Source organism: Camellia sinensis, chromosome 15 (genome assembly GCF_055761805.1).
Source record: "Camellia sinensis isolate YWXY chromosome 15, ASM5576180v1, whole genome shotgun sequence".
In the NCBI taxonomy this organism is placed as follows: Eukaryota; Viridiplantae; Streptophyta; class Magnoliopsida; order Ericales; family Theaceae; genus Camellia; species Camellia sinensis.
Genome location: NC_138975.1, coordinates 63,408,699 through 63,413,985, shown reverse-complemented (window position 1 = coordinate 63,413,985; position 5,287 = coordinate 63,408,699).

Genomic DNA, 5,287 nt, shown 5'->3' with positions numbered 1-5,287 from the left:
TTAACTTCGATATGGTCGTGGCTGGGCTCAACCGGAAAATTGCAACTTAATGAGCTGGAGGAAATCCGGAATGATGCATATGAGAGTTCGAGAGTTTTTAAAGTTCGAACTAAAGAATTCCATGACAAGCACATTAATAGAAAATCCTTTGAACCTGGCCAAAAAGTGTGGCTTTTTAATTCAAAATTGAGACTCTTTTAGAGTAAGCTAAGATCTAGGTGGGATGGACCCTTTGTGGTTGTTGAGGCATTTATTCATGGCGCCATTGAGGTGCAAGATCCAAAGAATGGCCACACTTTCAAAGTGAATGGCCAAAGGCTGAAACCATATATAGAGGGGATTGGAAAAGGGGAAATGATTGAGTCCATTGCTTTGATAGACCCTTTTTACTATGATTGATAGATTGATTTCTTGTTCTCTTTTCTTTCTATTCTATTTTATTATATTTTTCTTTGTTCTTGTTGTGCTTTATTTGCGTCTAGGAGACTTTAAATCCTCTAAAGGTGTAATTCCTTTGGTGTTAGTTGTGCCCGACTGGCATCTGACGGTCTGGTATAGCCACTTAACTGTGTTTGTAGTGAGTTCCTAGGAGACCAACTGAGACGGTGGAAACTAGAGTTAGAATGGCAAAGCCTAGAACACAAAGGTTTGGAATTTCTGAGACTAGAGTCTGGTTTAAATACCCAGGGGTGTAGAGATTGCTTCAAAACTACCCCGGCTTGAACTCTGTATGGTAGCCCCATAGGTTGAGGTTGCTTTATGCGCCTCAATTCTGGATACCGAATCAACCTAGTCTGTCACCCTGTTGGAGAATAGGGAAAGTTACAAACACAGTTAGGGAGAAAAGTAGTACCCGTGGCTTTCGCGTGAAGATTATATCTTTAGTAGGCATTTCGATATTTTCTAATATGCTATATTTATTTCGGATGTCAATTGAAGGTAGAAATGGTTAAGTATACTTTGGGCTGTACTTGGTTTTTATTTTCTTTTCTTTAATCTTTTGTAAATATATATATATATATATATATATATATTCATATATATAGTTATACTAAAATAAAATAAAAATAAAAATAAAAAAAAATGATGTATTTGTTAATTGTTGTTTTTGGTTAGTAGCCCGAAGGCTACAAACTATGCTGGGTTTTATTACTTGGGAGATTCTGAAGTGGCAACTTTATGCCATAGCTCTGGTGCCTTTTGTTAGGTGGTGGGAGTTAGTTTTCCATTTTCTTGAAGTATGTACGCTTGTGAGTGCTTCTTGTTTTTGTTAAACTATGCTATTACAATGTAGCAGAAAAAGGTCATTGCATGTGTGTGGGTGGAAGGGACACTCCCTAGTCTGGGTAAGACCTTGATTTCTGCTTTGTGGTTTATGGGAAATCAAGTATTCAACCACATTCAAAATGCTTAGAACTTTGTAAAAAAAAAAAAAAAAATCCTGCACGTGTGGCACTGTTTACGCACGTGCGGCAAAATGTGTGAAATCAAAAGTTGCACACTGCTTTAAAAACAGGTGTGGAGGGTTCGTGCGCCAACCAAGCCGCACGTGCGGCTTAACTCCCGCACGTGCGAAACGACGATCCAAAAATAAAAAATAAAATGCGAAAACAAAAAAAAATCGCCGCATGTGCGGCCTGGACCCCGTATGTGTGGGAAATTTGTGATTTTGGTTTTTGCATATTGCTTTAAAAGCAGGTGTGGGGGTTAGTGCGGGGTGTACTGCTGCACGTGCGGCGTGCACTCTCGCACGCAGGAAATTTTCGAAAAAAAAAATATTTGTTTTGTTATGTTTTCTTCTATTTTTATTATTTTTAATTTCATTTTTAATTTATTTACTTATTTCAAAATAAATAAATAAGTAAATAAATTTTAAATAAATAGATAAATAAATTTTAAAAGTAAATAAATAAATATACAATTATTTTATTTATAAAAAGTTTTATATATATATCTAAAAAAAAACTCATAGTTTATTTATTTATTTATTTATTTTTATTTTCTATTTTCGTAAAAAAAAAAAAAACCTTATCAACAACTAACCCTCTCTCTCCCAATCACTCTCAGATTTCTCTCTCTCTCTACCTCTCATCATATCTCTCTCTCAACCCCACAAACACACCATCTTCTTCTTCTTCTTCTTCTTCTTCTTCTTCTTCTTCCTTTTTCCTGCCTTTTCTTCTTCTTTCTTCTTCCTCACCTCCATCACCTCACCGCCGGCATCACTTCCCTTTCCGTCCGACGAATCTCCGGCAACTACCATTTTTTCCGGCGAATCTCCATTCTTTTTCTCTTTTTCTCTCATTTTTCAAGGTAAAATTTACTTTTTGTTTAGATTTGTGGGCATTGGAGGAGAAAATTAGAGTTGTGATTTTATTTTTATTTTTTTTGATCTTTGTTTCATATCAAACAAAAAAAAAAAAAGAAAAAAAAAAGGGAATTTTTTTTTTAGAATACTGCATAGCCATGTTTGTTGTTACTTGTTTCTTCTTTCTATTATTTTATTTTATTTATTTAGGCATGTTTATTTCACAATGTAGTATACTAACTTAGCCATGTTTATTTAGTTTGTTCATCTTACAAAAAAAAAGAAAAAAAATCTGCGTAGGAAGAAGATGAGAGCCGCACGTGCGGCCCTCTCCGGCGCACGTGCAGTCCCAAAAAAAAAAAAACTTAGCAATAATGGTACTAATAATAATAATAATTTAGTTTTTTATTTATTTACTATATTTGTTTAGTTTAAATTGTTTAGTAGTCATTCTCGTTAGTTTCATTAGTTAGTGGTTTGTTGTTTTTATTTTTATTTTACTTGTTTATTTAGTGATTTTATTTTTATTTTTATTTTATGATGAAATTGTTCATTTAATTGTTAAGTAGTTTAGTTTTTATTTTTATTTTCTTTTATTTTCTAAATTTGATTTGATTTTATTCTCTTCTCTTTTACTAACTTAGAACAATAAAAAAAATAAAAATAAATAAACAAATAAAAAAATCAAAAATCAAAAATAAAAAATAAAAAATAAAACAAAGTTTAGTTTATTTTATTTTATTATTTAGTTTAGTTTATTTTATAGTTTAGTTTCATTTATAGTTTATTTTATTTTAGTTTCTGTTATTTTATTTTTTTTCATTCATTTTCTACTTGATAGTTTAGGTTGTTTAAATAGTTTAATTCTATTAGTTTAATTTTTTAGTCATTAGTGCTTTAGTCTTTCATTATTTAGTCAGTGTTTAGTTTATTTCTTTTAGTTTATATATATTTAAACTGCGAATTGCATGTGGTTTATTGGTGGCAAACTTGTGCTTTCATATTTTACTTTATTCTCATGATTCGTTCCACGGGTTTGTGTCTATTTGCTTTTGATGTATGGAGGATATGAGTTGACGTGTATCCGCTCGGGCATCCAAAAAGGCCAGAGGTTTCACCTCTTCGGCGCCACCACCGCCACCGTTACCACCATCCTTGCCACGGCTGGAGTGGGCTTCACGCCCTCTTCACAAGCTCACGCAATTCAACGTTCCATATTTTTGGCATGACCTGGCCACTTCTTGGGCCGTTGAGTAGCTCAAACTTTGGCAACAGTTGGGCATTTGCACTGTGACAGCGCCCACTTATCCTCGTCTGGTACGACTCTTCTACCAGAATCTACATAAGTCACTCACCGAGCCTGGGCTGCTGTCCAACATTGATGGCCATCTCATCAGCATCACCGTAGCCATGATTGCTGATGCGTTAGGGTTTTTCGCCATGCCAGACTATCAGCCCTTCCCAAAAGTTGAGGATCGACAACCCATACATAGCCTCATCCAATAATACTTCTCGGGGGCCCACGGCGACCCCAGTTTCACATGCTTGTGGCGGAGCAAGCTGCCTAGCCGCTTGCTATTCATTGATTCCGTGGTCCATAAGAATGTCCTTCCACTTGGACATAGAGCTGAGCGTCGTTTGGAGTTTGTTCGGGTTTTACATGGTTATCAGCATGGCTATCAGGTCCCGCTTAAGCATATCATCTGGATGCATTTGCAAAAATTTCTACGAGAGGCCGTTCGGCCTGAACCTATGCAGAACCTAACTTGGCCACTGCCATTTGCCAATTTGTTAACACTTGTGTTTGAGTTGAATGGCCTCCCCATTGCTGAGAACGAGGAGATTGGTAGAGGGTATCCGACTTTCGGCCAGTGGGAATGGTAGCATAGCATATCTCGCATCCCGCAGCAGGTTAGTGCCCTAGTTGATGAGGCCCAAGACCCCGTACATGACCACCTCACCTCATGATGTTTCCCCCGTACCTCCCCAAGGGGACCCACTCTACATGACTCGCGAGGAGTACTTACAGCTTCAGCACTCTGTGGATCAGGTCCACAGTACTCTTCGTGACCACCATCAGAGTCTCATGGAGTTGCGCACGGATTTTCAGGCGCATCGAGACTATTCTCAGGCGACCTTCGACCAGATACACGCCCGCCAGCTCGACATCCAGCAACGGGTTCAGGGTGAAGCCTTTGAGACGTGCTCTTTGATGCAAGCCTTGTTTGCCCAGCATTTCCCGCCACCACCACCACCACCACCGGCTTCCCCGTAGCACCCACTGTATATTGCTTTATCTTTTTTATTTTTATTTTTATTTCTTTTCAGTTATTTTTTTTAATTTCTTCAAAAAAAAAAAAAACACAAAGTTGAGTGTGTGTGTGTGTTCCTATATGCCTACCTGGATGTGCACCTACAATCTCTGGTAATCTTCTCTCATTTCTCTTTACTTTTCCATCGAGGACATTGTCATATTCAAGTTGGGGGATGAGGGTTGTATGTTCTTTTGTGCATTCCTATTTGGCGTACATCATTCATGTTTATACCTGTTTCACTTGATTGCATTACTTCACTTGATGTGACTTGTTGCTAGTAAGGTGATGATATTTATATATGTTAATTGGGGAGCATAGTAGACTTGTATGAAAAGGATTTATTGGCTAGATACTTGCATGTGATGTTTGCATTAGGGGAGTCGTTTGTGATTGTGGTATTAGTGCACTTATCATAAGTATGCCTTAATTCACATGAACACACTCTCATAGCGGTGACCTCTTTATTATAATCCATGGTGTACATCATTGATAATAGCTCGAGTTGCAGAAAAGAATAAATGAGGGGCCAAGATTCTCTTTATAAAAAAAAATAAAAAAAAAAAACAAAAAAAACCACTTAACTTGTTTGGATTTGTAGCCTTTTTAAATTGAGTTATTAAGCTCGTAGGGGTGTCTTTACACCTAGTGCCCTAAAACCGTCTGG